Below are 13,836 nucleotides of genomic sequence, written 5' to 3'. Positions count from 1 at the left end.
TGGAAAATTTGGCACTATGTGATCCAGTAAGCCAAACAGCAGACACATCAGATACAAATGTGCACATGTGATGAAGTCAGAACACCTAAAGGGTATTTAAACACTGAAGATTATTTCACCAAATGCTTGACTGGTTGCAAAGAGAAGCTCACAGTTGGTGAAAGGACCATTAGTGTCTAAACATCCTTTTAGTGTCCTTATGTTATCACCCATGCACTGTTGTGTCTGATATGTCTGCTGTATTTGTGTAGCATTACAGGTCCCCCAGAATGCAGTAGACATAGCAATGAACATAACATTTGATTGGACACTGGTATCTGAAAGCCTCATGAAAAATGCCTCAACATTGCACATTTTTCTGTTAATACATTGTTCTCACTGTTTATGTGCTGTATAAGCACGTCCTAGGATTGATTTTTGGCATTAAAAAGGCCTATTGAACTATTGCGAAGTAAATCGTAATGGCAAGCTTCACAGTAAGACTTCTGTGGAAAGTTAAGTTTCACTAAGATCCTTCCTTGCCGAGTCATTATCCTATACTAAATGGTAGACATTCTCTCAAGCAGTTTTGTAGAAGAGAATGATGTCCCTCAGTGAACTGATATAAATGTCACCCTCTTCACTGTTGGAATAAACAGCATAATGTGTGGTGTAAATACCAGTGGAATATTCTGCAGTTGTCGATGGTTTTGTACGAGGGTTGTTTTTTAAGTAAGGGCCATTTTTATTTTTAAAAAAGGATACAAATACTTTTGTAAAAAAAACTTTTATTTTCTGATTCTACACACTTTTACCTATTTTTCTACATAGTTGTCTTGTTTATTTAAGCACTTGTCATACTGTACAACTAAGTTTTTAATTCCCTCTTCAAAGAATTTGGCCGCCTGCTCCGACAGCCAAGAGTTCACGGCTGCTTTCACTTCATCATCGTCATTGAAGCGCTGCCCGCCAAGATGGTGTTTCAGGTACCGGAAAAGGTGTAAATCGCTAGGAGCAAGGTCGGGGCTGTATGGTGCATGGTCCAAAACTTCCCAGCCAAAAGAATCAATCAAATCCCGAGTCTTTTGAGAGGTGTGAGGCCTAGTGTTATCGTGCAGGAGCAAAACTCCTTTTGTCAGCATGCCGCGCTTTTTGTTTTGAATTGCTCTGCAGAGCTTCTTTAGAGTTGCACAGTAGGCATCTGAGTTGATTGTTGTTCCTCGTGGCATAAAGTCCACTAGCAAAACACCACGCCAGTCCCAGAACACAGTTGCCATAATCTTGCGCTTTGAAAGCGTCTGTTAGGCTTTGACCATGACGGGTGAGGTTGTGTGTCGCCATTCCATCGATTGTCGCTTGCTTTCGGGAGTAATATGGGATACCCATGTTTCATCTCCAGTGACAATCTGACTCAACATGTCATCCCCTTCTTCCTCGTAACAAATCAAAAAGTCCAATGAAGTGGCAAATCTCTTCCCTTTGTGGTCCTCTGTGAGGAGTCTGGGTACCCACCGAGAACACAGTTTCTTAAAGTTTAGGTTTTCAGACACAATTTTGTACAAAACCGATCTTGAAACTTATGGAAATTCCAAAGAAAAAGTGGAAATTGTGAATCTTCTGTCCTCACAAATCTTTGTTTTGACTGCAGCCACCAGATCATCAGTGATCACAGAGGGCCGGCCTGAGTGTTCTTCGTCATGGACGTTTTGACGGCCATTTTTAAACTCTCTAACCCATTGACGCACTTTACCTTCACTCATTGCATTCAAGCCATAAACTTCTGTTGACTGACGATGAATTTCTGCACCTGATAGGCTTCTCGCGGTCAAAAAACGTATCACTGACCATATCTCACATGCGGTGGGCGATTCAATAATCGTAAACATTATAAAGTAGCACGGTGATGTGTACACATCAGCTACAGAGCTGCAACTTGCATCAGTGTGAACGGGATGGATGCCGGCAAGTGGCGCGGTGGCTTGTTACGGCGTCCGCGCTGACTACGGGACTATACGCGCGAACGGCCCTTACTTAAAAAACAACCCTCGTATTTATTAGCATCACCTGTGTTCGAAATTAGACCAATTGTGTTTATAAAGTAATAAAACGTAATTGGAATTTATTTGTGGTTTTTACCTGAACACTATGCAAATTTTTAGGTCTTACTTGGAAGCTATGAGGATAGGAGTAAGAAAGGACAATGAGGAAACATAAGAGAATGAAAGACACAAATGAAGCAAATAACTGCTTTATTCTACAATTTAATGACACAAAACCTCAGTGCAAACAATATTTTTAATAAATATTCCTTCGACATTCTGTAAATGTCCTTGCTCGTTCTGATCACAAATATAAAATTTCAAACCATCGAAAGATCAAACTCTGTTTGTTGCAACTTAATAACTGACCATGAGTAAAGAGTGGTTGTCTCAATAAAATCCCAATTGTTTCTAATATTTCTGGTTGTAACTTATTAATGGTAATATCAAATGCTGAAATAATCGGGAATTGTGCTCTTTGAAATTGCTGGATAGATAAAGTAGTACTTGAATATGCACACTTGGATTCAAAATTCACTTATTTTGTGTGATTTGTGTTAAAACTTGGTAATGAACATCATTAAAAAAACATTTGACAGACATTCTGGTCCCATTAACTAATCCTTCTTTCGTATTTATATTTTTACTGAAAAGAACAATCCAATAATTTTTTTATCGTAATTTATGTGATGGTAAGCCATTTTCAGACAGAGAATTCAAAAATTCTACTGGATAGTACTTATTAATTTTGTATCCATTATCACAAATTATTTTATCGTTGCTTCACGTGGCATAGTGTTGAGTATGTTCTTGTTGATTGTAGTGTGAACTTCATTTTTTGGTGCTAAAGTAACTGAATTTAACATGGATTGTGATAAAATGTTTTCTGCAATATTGCTATAAATATCATTAACAATATAATTTTGATCACCCACCTATGGCTGTGGTATTTCAATAATAGTCAACAAACTGTGAAAATTTTTCTTGCTTGCCATTACCAATTTGGTTTGAAAAATCCGAAATCTAAACTTCATGATGCAAAATGATTTTGGTTAAAGTAACATTGTGAAACTTTCTAAACTTGTTCCAATTTGTAATTGAAGTTGCTCATGATCCATATTGAACAACTGGTAAAATTTGTGAAAAATCATCACTTAAAACAACAGTTTTACCTCCAAAAGTTTTAAGTTTATTACGGCCATCTGTACAAAGATCTCCAAATAATCTGCCTACAAGTTCCAATACTTGAAGTGGACACATTGAAACTTAATCTCTAGGAATCAATGATCGTTAATTAATGTGTTGACCGTTTTTACTTTTCTATGTTATAACGGGCACAGAATTTTCTAATACTGGAATGGGCAATTTAAATACATTGTGCAAGGTTCTATCTCCTATTAGGAAAGATGAAGCTATGCTGCTAAACACAGTTGCAATGAAATGAAGATTAAACAAATTTAATTTGTGTATAATTGCAGTTTGTGTCAATGGTTTACCACATCCTGTATGAGCAGTCAAGCAAAACACATTCGACCCAGTGTCATGGTACTGAATTTTACAAATAACATGGCCAAATATACTACACTGCTCAGTTAGCTCTTTCGTAAAGTTCACTAAATTCTAACTCTTCTTGGATTGGATCTAGAATATCTACTTCAAGAAATACTGGCATTAACATTGGAACGGGTAATCCAAGGTACCTATATCAAATTATGACCTTTAAAATATCATCAATTTCTAATAGTACTCTGTTGTAAGAAATTTCTTCATTGTATTTCCTTAAGAAATCTTCACGAAGAAATATTCTTAATTCTTCTTCCTTCCCATATGTTCTTTCATTGTGTACTTCTATACTTGTGCTATCATACCCTATACATACATATATCTAAAAACAAAGATGATGTGACTTGCCAAACGAAAGCACTGGCACGTTGATAGACACACATACAAATACAAACATACACACAAAATTCTAGCTTTTGCAACCAACGGTTGCCTCGTCAGGAAAGAGGGAAGGAGAGGGAATGACGAAAGGATTTGGGTGTTAAGGGAGAGGGTAAGGAGTCATTCCAATCCCGGGAGCGGAAAGACTTACCTTAGGGGGAAAAAAAGGACGGGTATACACTCGCGCGCGCGCACACACACACACACACACACACACACACACACACACACACACACACACACACACACACATATATATATATATATATATATATATACAGACACAAGCAGACATTTGTTTTTAGATATATTTTTCCCACGTGGAATGTTTCCCTCTATTATATTCCTATACATACATATTTTTAAATGTATTTAACACTTTCAACTGTAGTGCAAAATTCAACATTCACATTTAGCAAGTATAGACTGTATGGTATATTGTAATGATTGTCAAGATTTTGTCATTGAATATTAATGCTAACATCATAACCATGCCATCTATATACAATTGATATCAATTAACTGATTGTCATGTGATTTTACCGAAATCATTAGGAGACCGTTTTGTGCATTTGCCATCTCTCATACTCGTAGAATTTTGATTAAATGCACCATATGATCCATGCATTATATGTTTTGCAACACATTCATATAGTTTACATTGTGTTTGAATTTATGAAATTTCTGCACATGTTGTTGTTGTGATCTTCAATCCAATCCTTCGGAATGTGCTTAGTGTATTCATCTCTTGGTCTCCTTCTATGATTTTTACCCTCCACACTTCCCTCCAATACAAAAGTGTTGCCTCATAATGTGTCCTACCAACCAATCCCTTCTTCTAGTGAAATTCTGTTCAGCATCTCCTCATTGATTACCTTGTGTACCCATCTAACCTTCAGCATTCTTCTGTAGCACCACATTTCAAAAGCTTTTGTTCTCTTCTTGTCTAAACTGTTCATCATCCATGTTTTTTCATCTCCATATATGGCTACACTCCATACAAATACTTTCAGAAGAGACTTCCTAACACTTAAGTCTATATTTGATGTTAACAGATTTCTCTTATTCAGAAATGCTTTTCTTTCCATTGCCAGTCTGTGTTTTATATTCTCTCTGCTTTGACCAGCATCAGTTATTTTGCAGCTAAAATAGCAAAACTCGTCTACTATTTTTGTGTCTCATTTCCTTATCTAATTCCCGCAGCATCACCCGATTGAATTCGACTACATTCCATTATCCTCATTTTGCTTTTGTTGATGATACCTTCCCGACAAGGCACTGCCCATTCTTTTCAACTGTTCTTCCAATTTCATAGGCAAACCTCAAGGTTTTTATTTCTTCTCCCTGAATTTTAATTTCTACTCCAAATTTTTATTTGTTTCCTTTACTGCTTGCTCAGTATACAGATTGTGTAACAGTGGGGATAGGCTACAACCCTGTCTCACTCCCTTCTCAACCATTTGTTCCTGTTTGTGCCCCTCTACTCTTATAACTTCCATCTGGTTTCTGTACAAATTGTAAATAGCTTTTCACTCTCTGTAATTTTCCCGTCACCTTCACAGTTTGAAAGAGAGTATTCTCGTCAACACTATCCAAAGCTTTCTTAAGTCTACAGAGCTATAAACATAGTGCCTTTCCTTAACCTATCTCCTAAGATGAGTCATGGGGTCAGTATTGCTTTTTGTGTTCCTACGTTTCTATGGAATCCAAATTGATCCTCTCCAAGGTCAGCTTTTACCAGTTTTTCCATTCATATGTAAAGAAATCACATTAGTATTTTGTAGCCGTGATTTATTTAAACTGATAGTTCGGTAATTTTCCCACCTGTCGACGCCTGCTTTCTTTGGAATTTGAATTATGACATTCTTCTTGTAGTGTGAGAGTATTTCAGCAGGCTTGTACATCTTGCTCATCAGATGGAAGAGTTTTGTCATGGCTGGCTCTCCCAAGGCTAACAGTGGTTCTAACAGTACGATGTCTACTTCCAGGACCTTGTTTTGACTTAAGTCTTTCAGTTTTCCAACTGAGTTCTTGATATTCATACAGGTGGTTTTCTTTCCTCCAAAGATCTCTTTCATTTTCCTGTAGGTAGTATCTGTCTTACCTCTAGTGTTATATGCTTCTACATCCTTACATTTGTCCTCTAGCCATTCCCGCTTAGCCATTTTTTAGACAATTTTATTCCTTTTTGACTGCTTCATATACTGCATTTTTATATTTTTTCCTTTCATTAGTTAAATTCAATATCTCTTGTGTTACCCAAAGGTTTCTATTAGTCCTCATCTTTTTACCTGCTTGATTCTCTTCGGCCTTCACTATTTCGTTTCTCAAAGCTACCCATTTTCTTCTACTGAATTCCTTTTCCCCTGTTCTTGTCAACCGTTCTCTAATGTTCCCTCTGAAATTCACTACAACTTCTGGTTCTTTCAGTTTATCAAAGTCCCATCTCCTTAAATTCCTACCTTTTTGTAGTTTCTTCAGTTTTAATCTACTGTTTATAACCAATAAACTGTGGTCAATCTGAAACCTACCAGTGTCTCCAGGTCTCTTCCACGTAAACAACTTTCTTCCATGATTCTTAAACAGTGTGTTAGCCATGATTAAGTTGTGCTCTGTGCAAAGTTCTACCAGGTGGCTTCCTTTTTCATTCCTTACCCCCAGTCCATATTCACCTACTGCGTTTCCTTCTCCCACTATTAAATTCCAATCTGCCATGACTATTAAATTTTCGTCTCCTTTAACTATCTGAATAATTTATATTATCTCATCCTACATTTCTTCAATCTCTTCATCTACGAAGCTAGTTGGCATATAAACTTGTACTACTGTGGTAGCCATGTGATTCTTGTCTATCTTGGCTACGATAATGCGTTCGCTATGCTGTTTGTTGTAGCTTATCTGCATTCCTACTTTTTTATCAATTGTTAAACTTAGTCCTGCATTACCCCTATTTGATTGTGTATTTCTAACCCTGTATTCAACTGACCAAAAGTCTTGTTCCTCCTTGCCACCAAACTTCACTAATTCCCACAACATATAACTTTAACCTATCCACTTTCCTTTTTAAATTTTCTAGCCTACATGCCCGATTACGGGGTCTGACATTCCACGCTCCGATTCGTAGAACAGCAGTTTTGTTTCTCCCGATAACGATGTCCTCCTGAGTAGTCCCCGCCTGGAGAGCGAAATGGGTGATTATTTTACCTCCAGAATATTTTACCCAAAAGGATGCCATCATCATTTAACCATACCCCTAAAGCTGCATGCCCTTGTGAAAAATTACAGCTGTAGTTTCCCCCTTGCTTTCAGATGTTCTCAGTACTGGGACAGCAATACTGTTTTGGTTGATGGTACAAGGGCAGTTCAATCAATTATCCAGACTGTTGCCCCTGCAACTACTGAAAAGGCTCCTGCACCTCTTCAGGAATCACACGTTTGTCTGATCTCTCAACAGATACCCCTCCATTGTGGTTGCATCTACAGTACAACTATCTGCATCACTGAGGCATGCAAGCCTCACCGCCAACGGCAAGGTCAACAGTTCATTGAGGGGGGAGGGGGGGGGTTCTTCTGCACATAAAACTTTACAATTATTATTACATTATATTATTTATAGTTTTTTCTGCACATAAAACTTAAAATATGGGCATGTGGCAACCCTCTGTTTTGAAATTCAGTTGTGTAGAAGACTGCCTCAACTTTTCCAAATATGTTTTTCATTTCCACTACATCAATTAATTCTTTTAATTTAGCCTTGAATGCTCATATAACAATTTCTGGATGGAAGTTAGCAGATTCATGGGGATCAATGTTGTTGTCGGGGTAGCTTTATGTCTGTGGCTGTCGAAACAAATTACTGCATGCATACTATTAGCCGCCAATGGAGGAGGAGACCCTTCGTGTCAGAATCAGTAACACTTTATTCAAAAGCTCAGAGACAAATGTTAGATGGAGATATTTTATATGGAAGTAGTATCAACCCTACAATATGTCAAAAGCAACACCATAACCAACAATCACCGGAATAAGAAACTATTCCAAGAGCAAGTGTACAAATGCCACAGAATACAGGGCCTCTGTTGGCTGGCGCAGATGCTCTTTGGCAGTGTTACAAAAATTTTGTATGAAAACAGCACAACTTGCGTCGCAGTGTAATGTCACCTCTGTCTGCTGCATCAGCCTCTGCTGGGAAAGCGGAGCACAGTCCTAAATCCTTTCAGGGAAATGGACTCATCAACCCGATCGTGCTGTGCATCCAGAGGGCTTCTTTGCATCGATGGCTCTCAGAACCGGCAGTGACAAAGGCAGTTGAAACTGGATTGTGATTGTGCTTTGTTGTCCTCAGAATTTCTTCTTGAAGAGGTATGCAGGTGTTACACGGTCCAGTGTGACAGTAGTAGCTCTGCAATTAATGACAATGTCAAGCGCCACTTTATGCAGTCCTAACTAAGGTGTTTGCAACGGGGGTTTGACACCATCAGAGCATAGCATTATGTGTGTGCACTTGTGAAGGTCTTGGTGCACATATGTAGGACTGATGCCATGTCGGAGAGGTTGCCAGGGCCGGATGTGGGACATGCGTTCTCTCAACTGATAAATAAAATCACCATCTCCAAGATAGGTAGGAGCAAGTACTGTGGATTCACAAACTCCCCTGGCAGACATAATGATTCACAAGTTCAGCAGCTGAAGCGTCCAAATCTGGCTTGTAAGTGCTTCTCAGACTGAGCAACACGATTGGCAGCACTGTTGTCCAACTTGCCTCATGGCACATCAGGGCTTTTCAGTGATTGGTGCCAGTGTTCTATCAGTCAGTTACGTGCGGGGTTCTAAGAGCACAGTGCCACAGAATTTAGTCAGCTTTGCAAAGAGATCAGGCTCAAACTGGTGTCTGTGATCCATCCTCGCACTGCAAAGGACAACCAAAGTGTGACACCCAGCTAGAAACAAAGGCAGAAACTAAGGTATCAGCCGAGATGTTATCTACTGGTGTGAGTTCTGGCCAGTGGGTGGACTGGTCAATCACTGTTAATAAATACCATTGGCCATTTGAGGAGGAAAGGGGCCGACTAAATCTATGAATGCGTGCAAATTGAGTTGTTGTATCTGAAAAGTTGTCCTTTGCTGCGTGAACATGTCTGCTGACTTTCAAGCATTGGTATTTAATACATGTCCATGCCCAGTTTTGGCAATCTTTCGTGACTCGTGGCCACACAAAATGACTGGAGGCTACTTGTGTTGCTGTACTAACTCCCGGATGGCACAGATTATGCACATTATCAAAAGCACACCTCCTGAATGCCATGACTAAGAAAGGGTGAGGTTTGACACTGGACACATCACCCTACAACTTGGCGCTGGTGCCAGGAATCTGTACTGCCTGACGTCTGAATGACGATTCGGATTCTTCAAGCAACTTGTGCAGCTCCTGGTCTGATTGTTGTGCCACCACAAGTTCTGTGAAATCCATCGAACGAGTGATGCTGCTGACGCAGGAGGAGCAGTGGGTCACTACATTGTCTATTCCAGAAATGTGTTTTATATCTTCGCTGAACTGTGAAATGTTGACTAATTGATTGTGCTGCTGAGGTGAACAATTCAAGTTATTTTGTCGGAAGGCATATGCGAGAGGCTTACGGACGCTATAAGATGATAAATTCTCTGTCCTCCAGCTGAGATGGGAAATATTTAATGGCTTCCTAGATTGCTTAAAGTTCTCTGTCGTAAGCACCCCATTTTCATTGAGACAGAGTCAGCTTTTGCAAGAAGAATGCTAGCAGCTGCTGTGCTCCGTCCTGAAGTTGTTCAAACGCTGTGCCGATTGCTGTCTGACTAGCATCAACTGCTAATGACAAGGGTGGACATGGTTCTGGGTCTCAAGTAATGGTGCATCCATTTGACTCTTCTTGGCTGCTTCGAATGCCGAGATCATTTCATTCCTCCATGAAACTTGTGAATTTCCCTTGCCCTCTGGGCCAATGAGTGCCGCTGTTAATGGTGCTTGCAGCTCCACTTCGTGAGGTAATGTCGGCGATAGAAATTGACAGTGCCGAGGAAACAATGCAGTCGTTGCAGGTATTTGGCCGGGTCATCTGCAGGATGGCCTCCACTTCCTCTGGCAAGAGTAGCAAGTCTGAGGACATTATCTTGTGGCCCAAAAAATCAACTTTTGCCTGGTTGAAGGTACACTTGGGAGAACCTTTGCCACATTTACGCTGCATTTTGCAGGCCAAACATCATGAACCAATTCTCAAACAGCCAAAAGATGTGACAATGGCTGTCTTTTGTAAGTCGGCTTCTGCCATTGGAACCTGCATATATGCCTTTGCACAACACTGAATACAGTCATGCCACATAATGCTTGATTATAGTCCCAAAGAATGGTACTGGGTAACAATCAGGACAGTTTTAGCATTCAGTGCCCGATAGTCACCAAAGGGTGCCATGCACCATTCTGTTTTGCTACCAAGTGTAGTGGAGACGACCAGGGGGTCCGCAGCTCATGGTCTAATGATTAGCATTGCTGCCTCTGGATCATGGGGTCCTGGATTCGATTTTTATGTGATTTTCTCCACCCAGGGACTATGTGTTTTTGTGTCCTCGTAGTTCTGGAAAATTGGGCAGCGAAAAGATTGGGAATTTGTGCGGGTGCTGATAACCATGCTGCTGAATGCCCACAAACCAAAATCATCACGACCAGGGACTACTCAATGGTGGCTTCACATCTTCACGAATCATGCTGTCAGATTCTGCTTTCGCTATGCCATATTGACCTAGTGCCAAGTGGTGAGGTTGGCAGGAGATTGGTGGGCCTTCCGCAGTTTTTATGTGATGCACCATCTCATGGGAAATCTCTTTCGATGCTCCCGGAGATCTTGTCAGTGCTGGGAAAATCTTCAATAAATCGATGTACTTGCCTCTGGTGTCTTACACTAGTTAACTCAGTGATGCCATCGACAAGCCGTGTAATCGCTATATCAGGAAGCAGGTGATAATGTGCCAAAGAATCCGTGCCTACTATGGGTTCTTGCACATCTACAACTGTGAAATCCAAAGTAAAGTCACATCACAGTCTGAGGTCCAGGCTGATTTGCAGTTTTCCATATGTCGATACAGTTGAATTGTTGGTGACGTCAGACAGAAGGGAGCGTGCGGCTGCTTGCTGTGCTTACATGGGGTCATGCATAAGTTGGAAACCGTATGTACGAGATATTTCTTCTCGGCCTTATGGTTACAGATGAATAGGCGTTGAGACAATGCCCTGCAATTGGTCAATGTGCCTACATCCAATTGCTGCTGACATTTGTGTGTGAACAGGGCATCGTACACTTGCTTGCCCAGTCCCCAAATCTCCTGTGAAACCAGCAAACAGTGGGCTTCTCAGTACCTGATGTCGAGGATGTGGTAGACAAGCGCCTCCTCAATTGCTTGCAATAACAGCCCCCGTTTCTTCTGTGGTCACGTTGGGTCAGTAATTCTGCTGACTTCTTGATCAATAAATCCACTTTGTAGGACAGCACGTCATAATCGGCCGATGTTACTGTGTGTGATGACAAGCTGTTGCACGTCATTGTCGCTGTACTCATTGGCGCAGGCATTACAGCGTCAGCTGTAACTGACTGTCATCTAACTCCACTAGTGTCTAAAGGCATGCTGGTTTGTGACGCAATAATGGTTTTCACCTGGGGTGGCAAGTGACTGCTCCACAGCATGCGCAAAAGACTGTCGGGCACGGTTCCTGTATCTACCTCACCCTCAGGTGTCATAAATGTTGTGAGGGTTTTCTGTTGCCATTGTCTTTTTGGGGTAGGACTTCTCTGACACGTTCTTCCTGTAAAGTGGAAACCCGTCATGTCAGTTCCATTTTTAACACTTCTTTTGCATCCGTTGTATGTAGAATGGTGATCACATCTTCGATCTGTGTAGCATATTTCTGATACAACTGTCTCGCAAAGATTGCAAATTTGGTTGCATCTGCTATTATTCTGGCACAAAGAAAACTCATTTCAACCTGCGCAAACCATAAAGCCGGATTATGCTTCCAAAAGCATGGCAAATGCATGGCGAGTCATGATACTAAAGGCACTGGCTCTGCCAATGCATCCATCATGTTGAATGCAGTTCCTTCCTGTGATATAATGCAGTTAATTCTATGACGTAGGCGTCAGCAGTGTCGGAGTAGCCTCCTATCTGTGACCATCTGAACAAATTACTGGGTGCTATTAGTCGCTGATATAGTAGAAGCGACTATTCACTTCAGAATCACAAACACTTTATTCCAATGCACAGAAAGTTGGCTGATGATGAATGTTAGATTGAGACGTTTTACATGGAAGTAGACTAAACTCGACAATTAGAACATGTAATAGTCAAAAGTAACTCCGTAAATAATAAACAACAGAATAAGAAACTGTTCTGAGAACAAGTGCACAAATGTCATGGAATACAGTGCCTTTAGTGGCTGGCGCAGAAGCACCTTGACAGCGTTACAAAAATGTGCAAAAATCACATGACTTGCACTGCACTGTAGTGTCACTTCTGTCTCCTGTATTGTTAATAATTTCTGTCTGATTATGATTGCAAGTGATTGTAAAAAATTATGAAGGTTTCCCAAAATGTTGAACAATAGGCATTTTGTTCAAATAATTTTCATACATCTTTTTGGAGAACCGTTAAATGAAGAAGTCAAAATAACTTCTTCTTTTACAGTATCATTTGGGTTATGTTGTAAATGATAACATGAATTATTGTACATTTCTAACCTTAGAGCAGACTGATTTTGCCTTATGAATTGAGGTTTCATACCTTCGATACTTGCATACATATCAACAATCTGCTGCAAAAATAATATATGTGAATGATGTGAAAGTCTGAAATCATCTGTAATAGAAAGGTGATAGGATGCGTACAGCAACATGGTAACATTATTTCTAGGCTGCTTCGCAGTAGACATATTTGGTGTGTTAAGGAACAAATTAGTGTGTCATTCAGTGTCACTATTAGGAAATATCAATGAATGTGCTAATGGATCCAATGAGGAATCGGAAACCACACTGTATTTCTTTTGAACGGTGGCTGACAATCATCTGTAGTAAAAATAGGGGCCACAACAGTTTGCAATGCCAGAGGTCTAAATATTTATCAAGTATAATAACCATACAGATTTCTCAATTTTCCTTTTGCACTCCTGCAAAATAATCTTTCATCTCAGTGAAAGAACACGCAAAAGGATTAGTGCATTCTAATGCAGTAGCAGTTTCATACATTACTTTTTTATCTGTTCTGCATGACTGATTTGATTGCTTATTAAGTTTATAGTGAATAGCAGTCTTGAGATCATAAAAATGTAATTCTGCATAACATGGTGAACAATCATACATTAAAGTCATTGGACCTGACCTATGATGAAAAATGTCATGTATCTTAAAGTGATACACTACATGTAAAAGTTTGTCTGAAATTTTGGCATCAGAACTGACTATAGTAAATGCTGCATTGTAGCTACAAATATTATTGAAATAATCATTTGATTTCTCTTGAATTCTTGGATCATTTGAAGTGTGTCTTGATAAAGTTAACTGAAAAATAAATTTTGTGTTAAGGGCGGAAATTTAACTTTTCCCTTTTGACAACACAATGTGGATGCTGTTGTATCACGTACCGCAACCTCTGATGTGAAATGTTTTGCATTACAAAATCTACACTACAGATTAATCAAACCACAATTATAACTGTAAAAATTATGTGGAATTACCCTCAGTGGACATTTAAATGTATTTGTATCTGTCTAGCTCTGCGTCTTTCACTCTGATCTCTTGGTATTCTCCTTAAAGCCTTAATCTAAAACAAATAGTTTCTACCTAATAAGGGAAGT

The 13,836-nt window shown here is 39.7% G+C and overlaps 1 protein-coding gene across 1 annotated transcript in view; it reads left to right on the top strand.

The window, feature by feature from the left end:
* LOC126187863 (DNA polymerase epsilon catalytic subunit 1) overlaps positions 1-13,836 on the top strand; it is a 332,843-nt gene that overhangs the window by 211,098 nt on the left and 107,909 nt on the right. The gene's annotated exons all lie outside the window — the stretch shown is intronic.

Source organism: Schistocerca cancellata, chromosome 5, assembly GCF_023864275.1.
Source record: "Schistocerca cancellata isolate TAMUIC-IGC-003103 chromosome 5, iqSchCanc2.1, whole genome shotgun sequence".
NCBI lineage: Eukaryota > Metazoa > Arthropoda > Insecta > Orthoptera > Acrididae > Schistocerca > Schistocerca cancellata.
This window is presented reverse-complemented; position numbering and strand designations above follow the sequence as displayed.